This window comes from Talpa europaea (genome assembly GCF_964194135.1).
Source record: "Talpa europaea genome assembly, chromosome: 9".
Lineage (NCBI taxonomy): Eukaryota > Metazoa > Chordata > Mammalia > Eulipotyphla > Talpidae > Talpa > Talpa europaea.
Window position 1 is genome coordinate 80,886,570 of NC_140076.1, and position 23,666 is coordinate 80,910,235.

The 23,666-nt window shown below is 40.2% G+C and overlaps 1 protein-coding gene across 2 annotated transcripts in view; it reads right to left on the reverse strand.

Moving 5' to 3' along the window:
* Positions 1 to 23,666, reverse strand: part of SNX27 (sorting nexin 27) — a gene marked incomplete at both ends in the record, with an annotated part of 82,934 nt that overhangs the window by 40,892 nt on the left and 18,376 nt on the right. The gene's annotated exons all lie outside the window — the stretch shown is intronic.

Genomic DNA, 23,666 nt, shown 5'->3' on the forward strand with positions numbered 1-23,666 from the left:
GTGTGCCTGCAGTAGAGCATTGATAAGTCCTTTAAGCGCGCGGGTGAGGACCCACAGTCAGGCACCCCGTTTTGTATCGGGGTTGCTCTACAACACCATCACCGCTACAGCCTGAGTTCAAGCCCTGCTGCTCCCCTGACCAGTGTATTTCAGTAAAATCCACCTGTTCTGCTCCACACCTTATCACTGGTGAATCCTCTTACCCCCTACACCTCTGGCCTACACCCTAGTTCTTCTATGCAAAAAAAAAAAAAAACAAAACAAAAAAAACACAAGAATCACATCCTTTAGCAAATAAAAATAGCTTTCCAATTAAAAAAGACAGTAGAGGGCCTCCCTGGTGGCACAAGGGGTTGAGTCTCAGCACTGCTATCTGCAGGCTCTGTAGTATGAGTTCAATCCCTGGCCAGGAAGCTGACCCACATGGCTCAGCAGTCCTCTTTTGTCTCACCCGCTGTTCCCCTCAGCAGTGTATTTCAGTAGATTCATCTGTTCTTCCCCCCACTGCCCACTGTGTCTCTGGTGAATCTTCTCACACACATACACACTCCTACACACCTCTGGACTACACCCTAGCTCTTGCATGCATAAATAAATCCTTAAAAATAAATAAATAGGGCCTCCCCGGTGACACAGCAGGTTGAAGAACGCTGCACTGTGAAGCTGTCCGCGGCCTCCGCGGTGCGGTTCAATTTCTGGCCAGCCAGGGAGAAACTCACATGGCGAGGCAGACCTCTCCTGGCTCGCCTGCTGCTCCCCTCAGCAGTATATTTCAGTCAGTCTGCCTGTTCTGCTCCCCGCTCTCTGTCTGGTGAATCCTCTTGCCCTCCTGCACCTCTGGCCTGTACCCCAGCTCTTGTATAAATAAATAAATCTTAAAAAAAAAAAAAAAGACATTCTGATCCAACCACTATGGAGAGCTGTGTGGAGATTTCTTGACCTACTAAACATAGAGCTTCCATATGATCCAGCAATTCCACTCCTAGGTTTTTACCCAAAGGACACAGAAACATCAATTCCAAAGAGCACCTGCACCCCTATGTTTATAGCAGCACTGTTTACAATAGCTAAGCTTTGGAAACAACCCAAATGCCCAAAAATAAATGACTGGATCAAGAAGATGTGGTACATATACACCATGGAATATTACTCAGCATTCAAAAAAGATAAGCAGCAACATGGATGGAGCTGGAAGGGATCATGCTCAGTGAAATAAGCCAGAAAGAAAAAGAAAAATACCAGATGGTCTCAGGTCTCACTCATAGCAGGAATCTAGAAAACTTAAATAAGGGACCAGGAAAAAGAATAACTATAAGAAAGAAAATATCAAAATCAACAAACAACTATGAACCAGACACACTCTATGGGGGGTGGGGAGTGTGGAAAGAAAGGATTGGGGTCAAAATAAGGGGTTATAATTGTATGGGGAATATAAAAATAAAATTAAAAAAAAAAAGACATTCAAAAAAATAAAAATAGGGCCACCCAGTGGTGCAGCGGTTGAGCGCTAGGTTGCAAAGCTGCCCGCAGCCTCTGCAGTGCCGGCTTGATCCCCGGCCACCGAGTGAGGGTCCCACATGGCGCACAGACCTCTCCTGCCGCCAGCTTCTCCCCTCAGCAGTGTGCTTCGTCAGTCTGCCTGTTCTACTCTCCTCTCTGACTGATGAATTCTCTCACCCTCCCGCGCCTCTGGCTGTACCCAGTGCTTGTATAAATAAATAAACAAACAAACAAACAAACAAATAAATCTTTAAAAAATAAAAGAAAGAAATGGAGGAACCAAGAACATAAAATTCAAAATAAATAAATAAATAAATAAATAAATAAATAAATAAATAAATAAAAATAAAAATAAAAATAAAAATAAAAATAAACAAACAGGGGGAGAAGGGCATAGGATCAAAACAAGAAGGGCGGGAACTGGATGGGGACTATAACCGAGATGAAAATGCATATATTGTGCAAAAATGAAAAAGATGTAAAGAACATAAAATCAAAAAGCTAATAAAAATAAATAAAAGACAATATAGAGAAATGGACATTGTATCATGACTAAGGATCTAATACAAAGGAATAAAAATCATATACATATGCACTGAATGACAGAGCACTGAGATACCTAAGACAATGAATAACAACTACATAGAGACAACACAATAACAAGGGATTTTAATAACCCACTTGCAATGGACAGCTGAACATGACAAGAATAAATAAAAAAACAACAGCATTAAATGAGGAGCTAGACCAGGCTTAATGGACATTTACAGACCACCACCCATAAACTCTTGCATGTATATTTTTTCAAGTGCACATGGAACATTCAAGAATACAGGGCCTCCCCAGTGGCGCAGCTGTTGAGCGCTGGGTTGCGAAGCTGCCCGCAGCCTCTGCAGCGCCGGTTCGATCCCCGGCTGCTCCCCGGCCACCGGAGGAGGGTCCCACATGGCGCGCAGACCTCTCCTGCCGCCCGCTGCTCCCCTCAGCAGTGTACTTCGGTCCTTCTGCCTGCTCTGCTCCCCGCTCTGGCTCTGGTGAATTCTCTCACCCTCCCACGCTTCTGACTATACCCAGTGCATGTATAAACAAAACAAACAAACAAATAAATAAATAAAAAAAAAAATGCCTCTAAAAAAAAAAAAAGATTACATTATGTGGGAACACAAGTCAACAGTCAAGAAAACAACAAAACATAAGTTATACCAAGTACTTTCTCTACCCCAAATGCCATAAAGTTAAAAATCAAGTAAAAAAAGTAAAATACAGGAGAAAGTATTCTTACATGAAGACCAAACAATGCACTGTTTAATAATGATTGGATAACAGAGGAAATTAAGGCAGAAATCAAAAAATATCTGAAGATGAATGAAAATGAGGATACAAGCTACTAGAATCTAAGTAATAGAGTAAAACCAGTCTTAAGGGAGATAACTGCAATACAGGCCCACATTACAAAGCAAGAAAAAGGCCAGACACCCTAATACATACCTAAAGCAACTTTTCAAGAAACAACAAAACCCAAAGTGAGTAGAAAGAAGGAAATAGTAAAAATAAGAGTAGAAATACATGAAATAGATAAAAGAGACTATACAAAAAAAATCTATAAAATTAAGAGTTGGTTTTTAAATAAGACAAAATAGACAAACCTCTAGGGACTAACAGAAAGAGAAAAAACAATAAATACAATCACAAATGAAAGAGGAGAAATCACCACAAATAGCACAAAGGATTATGAGAGATTATTATGAGCAACTACATGTCAATATAGTTGACTATGTCAACAAATTTCTAGACTACTATAGTCTACTACCGAGACTAACTCTAGAAGAAACAGAGTTGAACAATCTGATCACAAGCATGGAAACTGAAACAAGAATAAATTTTCCCCAAACAAAAGACCAGGGCAGATGGCTTTCCAAATGAATTTTATCAAGTCTTCAAAAAATGCCCATTTTGCACAAGTTATTTTTAAAAATACAAGAAGGAATGCTCCCTAATACATCTGATGATGCCAAAGTTGCCCTGATTCCTAAACCAGATAAAGACAGCACAAGAAAACAAAATTACAAACCAAAATCCCTGATGAATATTGACACAAAAATCTTCAACAAAATACTAGCAAATCAAATTCAACAGTATATCACAAGGGTTATATACCATAATGAAGTGGGATTTATCCCAGTGATGCAACAATGTTTTAAGATACATAAATCAAACAATGTAATATATTAACAAGAGTAAAGATTAAAATCATGTGACAATGTCAACAGGTGCAGAGAAAATGTATAAGATTCAACACCCATTTTGATAAAAACTCTAAACAAAATGGGAACAGAAGGGGCCTACCTTCATCGTAATAAAGACCATCACAGTCAATGTAATACTTCATGGTGAAAAACTGAAAGCTTTTTCCTTAACATCAGGAATAAGACAAGGATGCCCACTGTTACCAATTCTGCCTAACTTTTTATCAGAGGTTTCAGTCAGAGCCATCTATCATACCAAAAAAAAAAAAACAAAACAAACAAACAAACAAAAAAAAAAACCCACCACAACAACAAAAAAAACAAATAAAAGGAATCTAAGCTGGAAAAGGAGAAGTGAAAAATCATTATTCACATATGACATGCTATTTACATATAGGAAATTCTAAAGACTCTATTGTAAAAGCTAGAATAGATGAATATAATAGCAAAGCGATGGGTTATAAAATCAACATACAAAAATCCACAGGCTTGTTATATACAAACAATAAACAAAGCAAAAGAAATTAAGGAAGTAACTCCATATGTATGTAATTGCTTCAAAAAGAATTAAATACCTCAGAATTAACCTGAGGAAGTAAAGATTTATACAACAGAAACTACAAATTATTATTAAAGGATTTAAATATCAGCTTAAGGACATAAAAGGATAGCCCATGCCTGTGGATGGGGAGAATCAATATAATAAAAATTGCTCTGCTGCCTAAAATGATATATAAATTTAATGCAGTCTCCATGAAAATACCAGCAGTATTTTTCAAGAAAGTGAAGCCCCCAAATTGCAATTTATATGGAACCACAAAAGGTCTAGAATTGCAAAAGCAATCTTGAGGGGAGGGGAAAGGAGAGAAATAGAAGTATCACATTACCTTATTTCAAACTTCACTATAAAGCAAAAAGTACTAAAAACAGTATAATACTGGCACATGAACAGGTACCTGGATCAGTTGGGTAGAATGAAAAACTCAGAAATAAATACACCTACATTATTAGTACCTAGTCTATGATGAAGCAGCAATGACTGTACAATGGGGAAAAGATAAGTCTCTAATAAATGGTACTGGGAAAACTGGAAAGCCAATTTACCAAAGAAGTCATTTTTCATAAAAGAATGAAGCTGGGTCACTTTCTAACTCCACACACAAAAATTAAAGTCTAAATGGATTAGGATTTAGACATAAGACCAGCAACAATAGTATGTGTATGCGTTTATGACTTTTGATCCTTACGGCAAGGGAAACAAAACCAAAAACGAACAACTGGGATTATTACACCAAGTTAAAAAGCTTTTACATAGTGAAAGAAAATACAGGATGATTAAAAAGACATCCTCTATTGAACAGGAGAAAATAATTCACACAACATGTAACTGATTAAGAAGTTAATGTCCAAGGTACATAAAAAAAATTTACAACTCAACAACAGAAAATAAAAAGGCAACCTAATTAATAAATGCATAGCAGATAGGAACATACAATTCACTAAAGAAAATACTCAGGTCAACAGAAATATGAGAAAATGTTCAGTATCACTTCCAATAAGGGAGATGGAGCTTTTAAACTTGGTGAGAGAACAACTCACACCTGTGAGAATGTTACACATTAAAGAGACCTTCAGTAAGTGTTGGAGAGGATGCAGAGAAAGAGGCATCCCATTACACTATTAATGGAAATGTGAGCTGATGAAACATTATGGAGAGCAACCTGAATTTACCTTAAAAAATAAAAAAGGGGACCTCCCAAGTGGTACAAGGGGTTAAATCTCAGCACTATGAAGCTATCCACAGCCACTGCAGGAGGAGTTTGATCCCACACAGCACAGCAGACCTCTCCTGTCTCGCCTGCTACTCCCCTCAGCAGTGTATTTCAGTGGATCTGCCTGTTCTACTCCCACAGTGTCTCTGGTGAATCCTCTCTTCTCTCCCCACCCAGCACCTGTGGCCTACACCCCAGCTCTTGAAAGCATAAATAAGTAAATAAATAAATAAAATATAAAAAAAAAAAACTAAAAGGGGAAATATTATACAACCCAGCAATCCAATTCTTGGGCATTTATCCAAAGAATATGTTCCACAATGTTCACAGCAGCATTATTTACAATAGTTAGAACATGAAAGCAGCATAAATACCCATCAATAAAATCAAGAAGATGTGGTAAACACTTACTCCAATTAGAATGGCCCACATTAAAAAAAGAACTGAAGGGCCTTCCCCGGTGGCACAGCGGTTGAGCACTGGGCTGCGAAGCTGCCCGCAGCCTCTGCAGCGCCAGTTCGATCCCAGGCCACCGGCGAGGGTGCCACATGGCACAACAGACCTCTCCTGCCGCGCCTGCTGCTCCCCTCAGCAGTCTGCCTGTTCTGTTCCCTGCTCTTAAAAAAAAAAACAAAACAAAACTGAAAACAACAAATACTGAAGAGAGTATGGAGATAAAGGCACTGCTGATGGGAATGTAAACTGGTCCAGCCACTGGTCCAAAACACTAAAAATTTATCTATGATTCAGTGATTCTACTCCTAGGAATCTACCCAAAGGACACAAAAACATTATTTCAAAAGGAAACCTGCACTCCTGTGTTTACTATAGCACAATTTACAATAGCCAAGATATGGAAAAAACCCAAAAGCCCCCAAAATAGACAAATGGATCAAAAAAATTGCAGTATATTTACATAATGGAATATTACTCAGTGATCAAAAAAAGACAAACTCATGCCATTTGTGGCAACATGGATAGCACTGTAAGATTTTATGCTAGCCAAAATAAGACAGAAGAAAAAAGAAAAATATCAAATAGTCTCACTGATATGTAGAATATAGAGAAATCAAACAAAAGATCAATGAAAAGTCAAAACTAGCAAGCTGACCATAGATCTGAAGCATACAGCAGGGGAGGAGGAAAAAGGGAAGTCAAAACAAGGGAGGGAAGAACACAAGGGAATATGATGATGGGTCATGGGTGACATGATGGCAGGAGAACTACGGAGATTACGATTAAGAAAAAAAATTTTTAAAAGATGTGGTATAGGGCCTCCCCGGTGGCGCAGCGGTTGAGCGCTGGGTTGCGAAGCTGCCCGCGGCCTCTGCGGCGCCGGTTCAATCCCCGGCTGCTCCCCGACCACCAGAGGAGGGTCCCACATGGCGCGCAGACCTCTCCTGCCGCCCGCTGCTCCCCTCAGCAGTGTACTTCGGTCCTTCTGCCTGCTCTGCTCCCCGCTCTGGCTCTGGTGAATTCTCTCACCCTCCCGCGCTTCTGACTGTACCCAGTGCTTGTATAAACAAAACAAACAAATAAATAAAACATGCCTCTATAAAAAAAAATTTAAAAAAAAAAAAAAAGATGTGGTATAGCTGCACTACGGAATACTATTCAGTCATAAGGGAAGAAGAAATGCAGCCATTTCAAACAAAATGGAGGAATTTTTAAGAGAATTATATGTAGCAAAGGAAGTCAAAACAAAAACAAACACTGAATATTTACATATCAGACGATTCAAAAAAGTAAAATATAAAACCTAGTGGACATTAATAAACATCAGGAGGGATCAGAGTTTAAGGAATGGTGGTAGGGGATTTTTTTTTTTTTTTAAATAGCAAGAGAGTCTATCAATGGGGAAAGTGCATAATGTGTGAAGACAGAACCTATTTTGTAGAGGTATGCGAGTACAGCTAAAATCTGAGAGAGGAGGGATGAGCAGAACAATGACAAAATCTTCCAGATTCCCGCCACCACTATAGACATAAGGTAAATGTAGCCCACTGATGGAGGAATTTGAAACCTATGGCACAATAAAGATACTGGCAGCCACAACAAATCCAGCTTAACTGAGTCAATATCCTCACAAAAGAGGCTTGACATTTTCAGATTCAAATAACATTTACTTCAGTCTCTACTGTTCGTCTTCACGCATACTAAGCACTCAATCAAATATTATAGGACAAAAAAGCAAGTCCTCCCCCATTTGAAAAAAAAATTAAAACCCCACTTAAGTCAAGAGATAAAACAAACTCAGAGATACTGAGCTGCTGATACTATGAGACAGGGATTTCAAAATAATTGGTTCACCTATTAAACGATCTAATAGAAATATGGACAAGTATGAACATACTTGTCATATTGGTATCAGAAACGAAGAAGTCTTCCAACAGGCTCATTAGGAGACTGGATACAGCTAAGAAAAAGAATGTGTGAACTTGAAAACAGGTAAATAAAATTATCTAAACTGAAAAATGGAAAAAAGGACCTCCCTGGTGGCGCAGATGGTTGAGTGCTGCACTGTGAAGCTGTCTGCAGCCTCTGCAACATGGGTTCAATTCCGGCCCGCCGGCGAGAATTCCACATGGCAAAGCAGACCTCTCCTGTCTTGCCTGCTGCTCCCCTCAGCAGTGTATTTCTTCAATCTGCCTGCTCTGCTCCCTGCTCTGTCTCCGGTGAATCCTCTCACCCTCCCACACCATCTGGCCTGTACCTTGGTTCTGGTATAAATAAAAATAAAATCTTTAAAAAAAAAAAAAACTTAAAAAAAAATCGGAAAAAAAAAAACCCTACAGAACATTCAAAGGTTGTACATATGTGTAATGGAATCTCAGGACAAGAAAGAATGGAGCTACATAAATACTTGATATACTCATTGAGAAGTTTCCAAAAACAATGAAGTTATCATACCACAAAACTATAAAGTTTAGAAAGCCCCAAGAGGACTTTCTAAATATCAAGAAACACCCACCTAAACACAAAAAAGTTAAACTTTCTGAAATCACACATAAACAGAAAAACTTTGAATATAGCTAGGAGAGACTTAAACTTTAACATAGAAGACTAAAAATTAAAAACTAAAATTGAGCAGGCTTCTTATCAAAACTATGCATATCAGAAGACTGGGGTGATATTTTCAAAGTCTGAACAGGAAAAAAAGTACCAAATGAGAATTTTATACCCTATAAAAACAGCTTTCACATGTAAGAGCAAAATAAGGACATTTTCAGACCAACAAAAGCTGAGAGAATTCACTGCTGTCACAGCTGTACTACAAGAACATTAATGGCAATTCTTAGGCTGAAGGAACATGATACTATATAGAAACTAGATTTATACGAAGGGATTCAGAGCATCAGAAATAGTAAATGTGTGGTTAAATATGAAAGAACTCTTTTCTCATGTTTGTAACATTTCTAGTTGTTTAAAGCAAGGATAACTTTTCTTTGGTGGAGACTGCTTGAAGCTGGAGGAGGGCTCCCGGAGGAGCCAGAGGTGAGCTGGGAAGTTTGCCCACGCAGGCCCCTTCTGGCCTGCAGTCCAAGCCCGGAGGGGAGCGGCACCCACCACTGGGGCATACATGGGGCGCAGGAGAGCGTGTCCCCTGCATCGCCATTTTAGAACAGGGACCTTTCTTCAGTAGAGTCGGCTTGAAACCAGCAGAAGGCTCCCAAAGGAGCCAGAGGTGAGCTGGTAGGTTCGCCCACGCTGGGCCCCTTCTGGCCTGCAGTCCAAGCCCAGAGGGGAGCGAGCACCCATCACCAGGGCAGACCCGGCGCACAGGGGAGCGCGTCCCCAGCATCACCATTTTGGAGCAAGGACCTTTCTTTGGTGAAGACTGTTTGAAACTGGCAGAAGGCTCCCAGAGGAGGCAGAGGTGAACTGGGAGGCTCGCCCACACGAGGCCCCTTCTGGCCTGCAGTCCCAGCCCAGAGGGGAGCGAGCACCCATCACCAGGGCAGACGCTGCGTGCAGGGGAGCGCATCCCGGCATCGACATTTTGGAGCAGGGACCTTTCTTGGGTGGAGACTGTTTGAAACCGGCAAAGGCTCCCGGAGGAGGCAGAGGTGAGCTGGGAGGCTCGCCCACACCAGGCCCCTTCTGGCCTGCAGTACCAGCCCAGAGGGGAGTGGCACCCACTGCAGGGGCAGACCGGGCGCGCAGGGGAGCGCGTCCCCTGCATTGGCATTTTAGAACAGGGACCTTTCTTCAGTAAAGACTGCTTGAAACCGGCAGAAGGCTTCCAGAGGAGCCAGGGGTGAGCTGGGAAGTTCGTCCAAGATGCCGGCCAGCAACACAGTGTCCCAAGGAATACGGCAAATTAGAAAACAGGCAGTAGGGAGTAGAAAAACCACATGCAACCCAGCAACTCCTCAGCAAAAAAGCACACAACAAAAAGAAAACCACCTACCAGATTGCAACGACAGTAACTTGGAAGAACTTCTGAGCCTTCCAGAAAGAGAATTTAAAATTGCCATGATTAAAAAACTGACAGAAGTCATAAAGGAAAACAATGATAAGGGAAAAATAATTAACGATCAGAAGAATGAAACTGAGTCCCTAAAGAGGGAAGTAAAAGAAATGCAGGAGATCAAAGAATTAATGGAGGCGCTAAAGAACTCTGGGAAAAGCAATGAAAGCAGAATAGATGAAATGGAAGAACGAATAAGTACTCTGAAGACACAGAAATAAAAAGAACTAAAACAGAAAAGGAAAGAGAAGTACGAAGGAAAGAGACAGAAGAGAGACTTCAGGAATTAGCTGACTCCATGAGGAAAGGAAATATAAGAGTTATAGGAATCCCAGAAGGAGAGGAGAGAGATGTAGGAACAGAGAAAATATTCAAGGAAATAATTGAAAAGAACTTCCCAAACATGAAGTAGCTGAATATTGATATACAAGAAGCAAGAACACCAAACTTCCACAACGAAAGGAAAAATACAGCAAGACACATAATAATAGTAAAGCTCCCAAGAATCCAAGACAAGGAAAAAATAATGAAGCTGACAAGAGGGAAGAAACAGATAACATTCAAAGGAAAACCAATCAGACTGACATCAGACTTCTCCAAAAAAACACTACGGGCAAGGAGAGAGTGGAGGGACATAGTCAACAGACACCAAGAAAACAGATGCCAACCAAGAATACTCTATCCCGCAAAGCTCTCCTTCCTCTACGAAGAAAGAATAAGGACCTTCCCAGACAAATAGAAACTCTGGAATTTCATTACAACTAAACCCCCACTCCAAAAAATACTACAAGGAGTCCTAAAGCCAGAACCTCAGAGGGACGAATAACAACAAAAGAAGGCCAAAAAAAAAAAGTTATTAAAAGAATAAATAAAATCAAAGGAAAGATAAACACAATGGCAAATACAGATGCTAACATATCAATATTAACTCTAAATGTAAATGGACTAAACTCTTTAATAAAAAGACACAGAGTTGCAGGCTGGATTAAGAAAGAAAACCCAACCTTTTGCTGTCTCCAGGAAACACATTTAGCTACAAAGATAAAAATAGACTCAAAGTTAAAGGATGAAAAACAATCCTACAAGCAAATGGACCAAAAAAGAAAGCAGGAACAGCTATACTTATATCAGATAAAACAGATTTCAAAGTCAAAAAGATAATAAGAGACCCAAATGGTCACTGATCAAGGGGACAATACTTCAAGAAGAAATAACACTCATTAACATATGTTCACCAAATGAAGGAGCACCAAAATATATCAGACAACTATTGCCATCTCTGAAAACAGACATCAGAGAAAACACATTCGTAGTGGGAGACTTCAACACACCACCATCAACAATGGATAGATCAACAAGACAAAAAATAAGTAAAGACACTAAAACTCTAAATAAGGATCTAGAGCACTTGGGCTTAACAGACATCTATAGAACACTAAACCCAAAAAAATCTGAGTACACATTTTTCTCAAGCGCACACGGATCATTCTCCAGGATCGATCACATACTGGGACACAAGACAAACATCAACAGATAAACCAAGATTGAAATCATACCAACCATCTTTTCTGACCACGAAGGCATCAAACTAGAAATAAATCATAAAAAGAAGGCAACGTACTCTCCTACCTCATGGAGATTGAAACCCACACTACTGGAAAACCACTGGACGAAAGAGGAGATCAAATAAAAAATTAAAAAATTCTTTGAGTTGAATGACAAGGGGGACACCAATTTCCTAAATGTATGGGATGCAGCAAAAGCAGTAATAAGAGGAAAATATATAGGAATAGATGCTCACATCAAGAAACAAGAAAGAACTCAAAGAAACAACCTAATCTTGAAGCTCAAAGATCTAGAAAAAGAACAACAAAAAACCCCCAAAACCAGTAGAAGAAAAGAAATAATAAAAACCAAAACAGAAATAAATGAAATCGAAATTAAAAAAAAACAATCCAGGGCCTCCCTGGTGGCGCAGCGGTTGAGCGCTGGCTTGCGAAGCTGCCCGCAACCTCTGTGGTGCTGTTCGATCCCCAGCTGCTCCCCAGCCACCAGAGGAGGGTCCCACATGGCATGCAGACCTCTCCTGCCGCCCGCTGCTCCCCTCAGCAGTGTACTTTGGTCCTTCTGCCTGCTCTGCTCTCCGCGCTGGCTCTGGTGAATTCTCTCACCCTCCTGTGCTTCTGACTGTACCCAGTACTTGTATAAATAAATAAATAAATAAATCTTTAAACAAAAAAAAAAAAAAAAAAAAAAAAAAAACAATCCAAAAGATCAATGAAACCAAGAGCTGGTTCTTCGAAAAAATAAATAAATTAGACAAACACCTAGCCAGGCTCACAAAGGAAAAAAGGGAGAAAGCACAAATAAACAGGATCATAAATGAAAGAGGAGAAATCACAACAGACACAACAGAAATCAAAAGAATAATCAGTAACTACTATGAACAGTTATATGGAAACAAGTTCAACAATCTAGAGGAGATGGACAAATTCCTACAACTCTACAATCACCCAAAGCTAGATAAAGAAGAAACAGAGCACCTAAACAGACCAATTACAAGCAGAGAAATAGAAATGGTAATCAAAAACCTCCCCCCCAAAAAAAGCCCAGGACCTGATGGATTTACAAATGAATTCTACCAAACATTCAGAAATGAATTAGTGCCTATCCTTCACAAACGCTTCCAAAAAATTGAGAAGGAAGGGATTATACCAAACAAGTTCCATGAAGCCAACATTCCACTAATACCAAAACCAAACAAGGACAACACAAAAAAAGAAAATTACAGGCCAGTGTCCCTAATGAACACTGATGCAAAAATCCTCAATAAAATTTTAGCTATCAGAATCCAACAATGTATCCATAAGATAATTCACCACGACCAAGTAGGATTCGTTCCAGGGACACAAGGATGGTTCAACATCCAAAAATCAATGTTATCCAACACATCAACAAAAAGAAATATAAAAACCATATGATAATATCAATAGATGCTGAGAAAGCTTTCGACAAAGTGCAACACCCATTCATGATAAAAGCCCTTGAAATTCTTGGGATACAAGGAACATACCTCAACATCATTAAGGCCATCTATGACAAGCCAACAGCCAGTATCATTCTCAATGGTGAAAAGCTGAAAGCATTTCCATTAAGATCTGGAACAAGACAAGGATGTCCACTCTCAACACTGCTTTTCAATATAATACTGGAAGTCCTAGCCAGAGCAATAAGACAAGAGAAAGACATCCAAGGAATCCAAATAGGAAAAGAAGTAGTCAAACTATCACTATTTGCAGATGATATGATAATATACATAGAGAACCCCAAAAACTCCACAGGAAAACTAATTAAGCTCATCAATCAGTTCAGTAAAGTGACAGGATACAAAATCAACACGCAAAAGTCAGTAGCCTTCCTATACACAAACAATATATCTGAAGAAGAAGAAATAAAAAAAAACCATCCCTTTTATTATTGAAACAAAAAAAATCAAATACTTGGGAATAAATCTAACAAAAGAGGTAAAGGACCTATACAAAGAAAACTATAAAACACTGTTAAAAGAAATAGAAGAAGATACAAAACAATGGAAAGACACTCCCTGTTCATGGATTGGAAGAATAAACATTATTAAAATGGCCATAATGGGCCTCCCCGGTGGTGCAGCGGTTGAGCGCTGGGTTGCGAAGCTGCCCGCAGCCTCTGCGGCGCCGGTTCGATCCCCGGCTGCTCCCTGGCCACCAGAGAAGGGTCCCGCATGGCGCGCAGACCTCTCCTGCCGCCCGCTGCTCCCCTCAGCAGTGTACTTCGGTCCTTCTGCCTGCTCTGCTCCCTGCTCTGGTCTGGTGAATTCTCTCACCCTCCCGCGCTTCTGACTGTACCCAGTGCTTGCATAAATAAATAAATAAATAAGTAAATCTAATAAATAAATAAATGAATAAATAAGCATAACCTTAGTGTAAAAAAATTAAAATGGACATAACACCAAAAGCAATAAACAGATTCAATGCTATTCCAATAAAAATCTCAATGTCATTCTTCAAAGAAATAGAACAATTACTGATGAAATTCATATGGAATCATCAAAAACCCCGAATAGCCAAAGCTCTCCTGAAATAAAAAGAAGGGAATGGAGGCATCACATGCCCAGACTTCAAACTATACTACAAAGCCATAATCATCAAAACTGCATGGTATTGGAACAAGAACAGACACACAGATCAATTGAATCGAATAGAAAATCCAGAAATAAACCCACAGATTTATGGTCAACTAATCTTTGACAAAGATGCAAAGAATATGCATTGGAGCAAAGTTTGTTCAATAAATGGTGCTGGGAAAACTGGGTCACTACATGCAAAAGAATGAAGCTTGACTAGTACCTCACACCATACACAAAAACCAACTTAAAATGGATTAAAGAACTAGACATTAGACCTGAAACCATAAAATACATAGAAGGAAATACAGGCAAAACACTACATGATATGCACATCAAAGACATCTTTACAGACACATCACCCAAAGCAGTGATAGTGAAGGCAATGATGAACAGCTGGGACTACATCAAATTAAAGAGCTTCTGCACAGAAAAAGACACAATAACAAAAACAAAAAGAAACCCCACCAACTGGGAGAACATTTCTGCACACAACACTAACGATAAAGGACTGATCACAAAAATCTGCAAAGAGCTGATGAGACTCAACAACAACAAAGAAAATAATCCTGTCAAAAAATGGGCAGAAGAGCTAAAAAGAAACTTCTCTGAAGAGGAAATGCAAATGGCCCACAGGCATATGAAAAAATGTTCAACATCACTTGTAATCCGGGAAATGCAAATCAAAACTACCATAAGATACCATCTTACACCAGTGAGAATGGCACATATTAAAAAAACTAGCAACAACAAATGTTGGCGAGGTTGTGGAGAAAAAGGACCTCTCCTGCACTGTTGGTGGGAGTGCAAACTGGTCCAACCACTATGGAGAGCTGTGTGGAGATTTCTTGACCTACTAAACATAGAGCTTCCACATGATCCAGCAATTCCACTCCTAGGTATTTACCCAAAGGACACAGAAACATCAACTCCAAAGAGCACCTGCACCCCTATGTTTATAGCAGCACTGTTTACAATAGCTAAGCTTTGGAAACAGCCCAAATGCCCAAAAATAGATGACTGGATCAAGAAGATGTGGTACATATACACCATGGAATACTACTCAGCATTCAAAAAAGATAAACACATGGAATTTGCAGCAATTTGGATAGCGCTGGAAGGGATCATGCTCAGTGAAATAAGCCAGAAAGAAAAAGAAAAATACTAGATGGTCTCACTCATAGCAGGAATCTAGAAAATTTAAATAAGGGACCAGGAAAATGAATAACTATAAGAAATTGAAAATCAAAAACAACAAAAACTATAAACCAAAGACACTTAATGAGGGGTGGGGGCGGGGAGGGGATGGATTGGGGTCAAAATAAGGGGGTTGCAATTGCATAGGGAATATAAAAATAAAATTTATAAAAATTAAAAAACAAAAAAAAAATTAAAAAAAATAAATTTGTAAAAAAAAAAAAATAAAGGATAAGAACTTGGGGCCTCCCTGGTGGCGCAGGTGGTTGAGCACCACACTGTGAAGCTGTCTGCAGCCTCTGCAGCGCGGGTTCGATCCTGGCCAGCCAGCAAGAATCCCACATGGAGAAGCAGACCTCTCCTGTCTCTCCCGCTGCTTCCCTCAGCAGTGTGTGTCATCAGTCTGCCTGTTCTGTTATCTGCTCTGTCTCTGGTGAATCCTCTCACCCTCCCGCACATCTGGCCTGTGCCCCAGTTCTTGTATAAATAAATAAATCTTTAAAAAAAAAAAAAAGAACAAAGCTAGCACAAATTTTATAACACATACAGAAATAAAATATTTGACAAAAACGGCATACAAGGTGGGAAGAGGAAATGAAATACACTGTTGTAAAATTCTTATACTAAATGAGAATATTGTTTTATTTAAAGATAGCTTTATAGGGCCTCCCCAGTGGCACAGCGGTTGAGCGCTGGGTTCTAAAGCTGCCCGTGGCCCCTGAGACTCCGGTTCGATCCCCGGCTGCTCCCCGGCCACCGGAGGAGGGTCCCACATGGTGCGCAGACCTCTCCTGCCGCCCGCTGCTCCCCTCAGCAGTGTACTTCGGTCCTTCTGCCTGCTCTGCTCCCCGCTCTGGCTCTGGTGAATTCTCTCACCCTCCCGCGCTTCTGACTGTACCCAGTGCTTGTATAAATAAAGAAATAAAGAAATAAATAAATAATAAATCTTAAAAAAAAAAAGATAGCTTTATATAACTTAATTATGTAATTGTAATTCCAGAACAATCACTAAGAAAATTAACTCCATTTAGTAATATAGTAGTGGAGATAAAATGAGATATAAAAATACTCTACTAATCAAAAAGTGGCAGGAAAAAGAATAAAAAGAACACGGAACAAATGATATATAGATAACAAAAAATAAAATGGCATATTTAAACTTAACTATATCAGTAATTATACTAAATGTAAACAGCCTACACACTCCAAATAAAAGACTAAGGTTATCATTTGGATAGAAAAGCAAGACACCACACCTTACATGTAGCAATACAGGTAAGTTAAAAGTAAAAGGATGAGAAAAATATCCAATGATAATTGTAAAGAGAAATTTATTAGTGGTTAAACATTAGTATCAGAGAAATTTCAGAACAAATATTACAAAGGCTAAAGAGACACATAATGTCGAAGGAGTCAATTCATCAGGAAGGCATAACTGGGTCATCCCTGGTGGCGCAAGGGGTTAAGTGCCACACTATGAAGCTATCCGTAGCCTCTGCAGCATGTGTTCAATCCCCGGCCTGCCAGGTAGCTACCCACATGGCACAGCAGACCTCTCCTGTCTCACCCGCTGCTCCCCTCAGCAGTGTATTTCAGTCAATTGGCCTGTTCTGCTCCCCACTCTGCCGCTGGTAAATCCTCTCACCCCCCCTCTGGCCTGTACCCCAGTTCTTGTATGCATAAATAAATAAATCTTTTTTAAAAAAGGCATAACTTCACTACACATAAAGATACATAAAGAAGAAACTCATGGGCCTCCCAGGTGGCACAGGGGTTGAGGGCTCAGTGTTGTCAGGCCATCACCAGCTTCTGCACCATGGGTTCGAGCCCCAGACAGGGAGCTGGCCCACGTGGCACAGCAGACCTCTCCTGTTTCACCCGCTGCTCCCCTCAGCAGGGTATCTCAGTGGACTCGACTGTTCTGCTCCCTACTCTGTCTCTAGTGGGTCCTCTCACCCCCTGTACCTTTGGCATTTGCCCCAGTTTTTTTTTTTTTTTTAAGATTTATTTATTTTTATACAAGAACTGGGGTACAGACCAGATGCGCGGGAGGGTGAGACGATTCAACAGAGACAGAGCGAGGAACAGAACAGGTAGACTGACGAAATACACTGCTGAGGGGAGCAGCAGGCGACACAGGAGAGGTCTGCTTCACCATGTGGGATTCTTGCTGGCCGGCTGGGATAGCACTGCAGAGGCTGTGGACGGATTCACAGTGTGGCATTCAACCGCCTGCACCACCAGGGAAGCCCCTGCCCCAGTTCTTGTATACATAAAGAAAAATAAATCTTTAAAAATAAATCTTAGGGCCTCCCCGGTGGCGCAATGGTTGAGCACTGGGTTCCGAAGCTGCCCACAGCCTCCGCAGCGCCGGTTTGATCCCCGGCTGCTCCCTGCCGCCCGCTGCTCCCCTCAGCAGTGTACTTCGGTCCTTCTGCCTGCTCTGCTCCCCGCTCTGGCTCTGGTGAGTTCTCTCACCCTTCCGCACTTCCGACTGTACCCAGTGTTTGTATGAATAAATAAATAAATAAATCTTTAAAACAAACAAATAAATAAATCTTTAATAAAAGAAAGAAAAAACTGGTAAAACTAAAAGACAAAACTGACAGGTAACTGAAGATTCTGCTTTAGCTATAGACCAAGCCTTCTAGTCATAACAAGTAAAAAACTGGACAAAATAAAAAACTAATAATCTGCAGGTTGTGAATAACATACTAAAAGTAGGCAGGTACTAGAGAGGAACCAAAACATGAAGCACCACACAGGGTGGGGGAGTCTCTTATTTAGGGGGTTTTACCCTAAACAGGTAAGAGAGAAAGGGTTCTGGGCAACTATGACTGTCCCCTATGATGGGGAATTCTAGAAGACAGAGAAGAGGATATCTTAATTCTGGGAAGAAACACCACATGTATTTCAAGGTAATCACTTCCTGAATGATATATACAGGACAGACACAAAGTAGTACAGCAAGGGTTGAAAAAATTGCCCTGAGACTTATAATACAATCCACAGGTGACACAGCTTACAGTTAATTGCCAGGCAAACCAAAAACATCAACATTCCTCAGGGAAATACCACAGAACCCGAAGTCTATACAATGTAAATCAAAATATCCAGGATACAACCCAAAAGTACTCACTGTACAATGAATCAGCATAATATGACCCATTCTCAAGGGAAAAGATACTAAATAGAACCAACCTCAAAATAATGTACATACTGAAATGTTCAGACATATAACTAACAATGAGACAGAAAGATGTACACAGAGCCATATATCTATCTTCAATTGATTTTTTCTTTTTTTTTTTTAAAGATTTATTTATTTATTTATATGAGCACTGGGTACAGTCAGAAGCACGGGAGGGTAAAAGAATTCACCAGAGCGGGAAACAGAACAGGCAGACTGACGAAATACACTGCTAAGGGGAGCAGCAGGCACAGCAGGAGAGGACTGTGTGCCATGTGGGACCCTAGCCAGTGGCCGGGGATCGAACCGGCAATGCAGAGGCTGTGGGCAGCTTCACAGCCCAGCGCTCAGCCGCTGTGCCACCAGGGGAGGCCTGCTTCAATTGATTTTCAACAATAATGCCAAGGCATTTCAGTGGAGAAAGGATATTCTTTTCAACAAAGGTTGCTAAAATAGATATCCTGATCCCTGTATCACACAATATGAAAAAAGCAAAACAGATCACAGACCTTAATATATAGGTAGTCACTTTGGAAAACAATTTGTCGTTTTCTCAAAGTTTAAGCATTAATTACCATATAACCCAGCAATTCTACTCCCAGGTTTATTCTCAGAGAAATGAAAATATATTTCATGTACAAAAAAGTGTACATGTGCGGGCCTCCCCGGTGGCGCAGCGGTTGAGCGCTGGGTTGCGAGGCCGCCCACAGCCTCTGCAGCGCCGGTTCGATCCCCTGCTGCTCCCCGGCCACTGGAGGAGGGTCCCATGTGGCGCGCAGACCTCTCCTGCCGCCCGCTGCTCCCCTCAGCAGTGTACTTCGGTCCTTCTGCCTGCTCTGCTCCCCGCTCTGGCTCTGGTGAATTCTCTCACCCTCCCGCGCTTCTGACTGTACCCAGTGCATGTATAAACAAAACAAACAAACAAACAAACAAATAAAACATGCCTCTATTTAAAAAAAAAAAAAAAGAACCCAAATGTCTACAATTGAAGAACAGATAGATAAAATGTTATATCCATATAATAAATTCTGTTTGGCCAATACATGCTATAATATAGATAAAGCTTGAAAACATATGGTTTCATGTATATGAAATGTCCAGAATGGGCAGATCTATAACAAAAAGTATAGATCTGGGATTGGAGGGAATGGGAGGCTTAGAGGACTATGGCTAAAGGATGTTTCTTCATGAGATTGGTGTTTCTTTTTGAGATTACAAAAAAATTACAAAACTGAGGCCTCCCTGGTGGCGCAAGGGGTTAAGCTCCGCACTATGAAGCTCTCCACAGCCTCTGCGGCACAAGTTCAACCCCCAGCCGGTCAGGGAGCACAGGGCGAAGCACACCTCTCCTGTCTCACAGCTACTCCCCTCAGCAGTTTATTTCAGTCAGTCTGCCTGTTCTGTTCCCCAATCTGTCTCTGGTCAATCCTCTCACCACACACACCTCTGGCCTGTACCCAGCTCTTGTATGCGTAAATAAATAAATCTTTAAAAAAAAAAAGTTGTAAAACTGACTGCGGTAATGGTTGTACAGCTCTGTGAACATATTAAAAACCACTGAATTGCACACTTTACATGGATGAATTTAAGGTACATGGACAATGCCTTAACAAAGGTATAAAGACAGATCTAAAACTAGAAAACTTCTACAAGAAAACATATATAGGATTTGTATCCTTGGGTTAGGCATATTTCTTCCAACACAAAAAGCATTATTCACATATTTAAAGTGATAGGGGGCCTCCTTGGTGGCACAGAAGTTAGTCTCAGCACTATCACCACCATGGCCTGAGCTCCATCCCCAGCCAGGGAGCTAACCCACATATGGTGTAATAGACCTGCCCTGTCTTGCCACTGTTCCCCTCAGCAGTTTTCAGATCTACCTGTTTTGCTCCCCACTCTATCTCTGGTAAATCCTCTCACTGCCCCAACCCTTGCCAGCACCTCATACCTATACCCCAGTTCTTCTATGTATAAATAAGTAAGTCTTTAAAAACACAAATAAAAAGTGATAAACTAGACTTTATCAAAATTTAAAACTTCTATTCTTTGAAAGACACTATTAAAAATTAAATAAAAGGCAGGCCAAGGACTGGGAGAAACTTTACAAAACATCCAGAATACATAAAGAACTCATATAACAAAATAATAAAAAGATTAATAACCCAATTTATTAAGTGGGCAAAAGAGTTGAAGATACTTCAAATCACATCTACTAGTAGGTAAATTGTAGCAAATCCATCCAATGGAATACTACAGCAATTAAAAAGAAGCAAACTTGATAAATGCAATATGTATCAAATTTAAAAGAACTACACCAGGTGAAGACAGACCAAAAAAAGACTACATATTGTATACTATTTATTTGACATTCTAGAAAAGGCAAACTATAATGAAAGAAAGCAAATCAGTGATTCACAGGGGTGGTGGTAAAAAGAGAGAAATGACTGTAAAGGGGTCTGAGGAAACTTTCAAGGGTGATAAAGTGTTCTATTATCTTGGTTGGGGTAGTCATTTATAAAACTATGAGCATTTACAACGGAACATGGACAGTTTGTTCAATAAATGGTAATGGGGGCCTCCCCAGTGGCGCAGCGGTTGAGCGCTGGGTTGCGAAGCTGCCCGCGGCCTCTGCGGCGCCGGTTCGATCCCCGGCTGCTCCCCGGCCACCGGAGGAGGGTCCCACATGGCGCGCAGACCTCTCCTGCCGCCCGCTGCTCCCCTCAGCAGTGTACTTCGGTCCTTCTGCCTGCTCTGCTCCCCGCTCTGGCTCTGGTGAATTCTCTCACCCTCCCGCGCTTCTGACTGTACCCAGTGCATGTACAAACAAACAAACAAACAAATAAATAAAAATACATGCCTCTTTAAAAAAAAATATTAAAAAAAATAAATGGTAATGGAAAAACTGGACCTCCACATGCAAAAAAATGAAACTAGACCACTACCTCTCACTGTGCACAAAAATCAACTCAAAATGGTTAAAAGAACTGGACCTAAGACCCAAAACCATAAAACATATAGAAGAAAAAATATAGGTAAAACACTTACAAGACATACATCTCAGAAACATCTTTAAACACTCAACTCATCACTCAAAGCAGTGGTAGTGAAGGCAAAGATAAACACCTGGGATTACATCAAACTGAAAAGCTTCTGTACAGCCAAAGAGACTTATTAACCAAACAGAGAGACAACCCACTGATTGGGAAAAAATCTTTGAACTCCAGTCAACTGATAAGGGACTGATCACAAAGATATACAAAGAACTCACACAGCTCAACAAAAACAAAATAAACAATCCAGTCAAGAAATGGGCAAAAGAACTCAAAAGACATTTCTCCAAAGAGGAAATGCAAATGGCCAACAGGCATATGAAAAAATGTTCAACATCCCTTATAATCAGGGAAATGTAAATCAAAACCACACTGAGATACCACCTTACACCAGTAAGAATGGCACCTATCAAAAAAACAAGCAACAACAAATGTTGGTGAGGATGCAGTGAAAAAGGAACTCTCCTACATTGCTGGTGGGAGTGCAAACTGGTCCAACCACTATGGAAAGCTGTCTGGAGGTTCCTCAGTCTACTAAAAATGGAGCTACCATACAATGCAGCAATTCCACTACCAGGAATCTACCCAAAGGACACAAAAACAGTGATTCATAAAGTACCTGTACACCTATGTTTACTGCAGCACTATTTACAATAGGTAAAACCTGGAAACAACCCAAATGCCCAAAAATAGATGACTGGATCAAGAAGATGTGGTACATATATACAATGGAATATTATTCAGCAATCAAAAAAGATAAACTCATGCCATTCGCAGCAACAGGGATGGAGCTAGAAGGACTTATGCTCACTGAAATAAGCCAGAAGAAAAAAGAAAAAATATTGGATGGTTTCACTTATAACAGGAATATAGGGGAACCAAATAAGACATCAGTATAAAAAAAAAATAGTAACAGTACAAAACACAACAAAGCAAAAACAGTCAATTATAAACCAGAGACATACTGCAGGGGAGGAAGAGGGAGAGGAATCAGAGGGAGGGAAGGAGGAGTACATGGGACGGTGGTGATGGTGCACGGGTACCTTGGGAAGGAAATTCTATGGGGACTCAATCTGAGGGGGTGGGGGGAGGCAATTATTGTCTAAAATTTTTTTAAAAATTATAAATGTTAAAATAAAATAAAAAAACTACAAGCATTTATCAAAACTCACAAAATCAGACATTTAACATGGGTCAATGTTAAAGTAGATAAATTATGCTCAATACGGTTGATTTAAAAAAAAAAGGAAAATTAGTAGTTTCATTGCTTTTCTGACATCTCCAGAGACTCCCAAGTTAGTTAGGTCTTAACATCCAATCTGCTCTACTTTTAGGACTGACCTTAATTTCCACTTCTTACATGCCTATGATTCAAAGTATAGCACCTCTGAAACACAAAATTCTAAACTTGGGTATCTAGTTTGGAGAAAACATATCGGGATGACATAAAATGCACATGCTATCAACTCCAGCTAAATTGTGGATGCAGTCAAATATCAAGTCTTTCTCAAACTTTTATGGTTTCATTGCTTGCTTTTTTTTTCATTTCCCCACTGAAGAGAATTTACCATAAGTATCCAGGTTCCAATTTCTATACAGTGGATAAATCCCAGTTTCAGAGACTGCAACTTTAAGTTAGCAGTACAGTTTTAAACATATGTAGTGTTTGCCAACACCTCATAAACCCACTACATTTTCTACAAACAATAATGAACATTTCTCATTACATGAACCCTCCCCAAATAAACAAAGGCAAATAAAGCAACCAAGAGAAAAATTAAATAGACTGGACTATTGGTGGTAATTAGGATTTGAAGAATAAAGTCTTTCAGGAAAGGGGTTGGCATTTACACCCATAATTCAAGATGGACTTTGCTGCGTATCTACAATAGCAACAGACTGGAAATGTATAAAGCAGCTTGTGTGAATTGCATTTACAATACAATTAGGACCTTGGGAAAAACCAGAGTTAATCACACAGATAACTTCACAGATGAGAAAGATCAAGACGTGGAGAGGAAGCGAAGGGAACTTGTAGACTGTGACACGGACAGACCTCTGCATTGCCCTCTGTA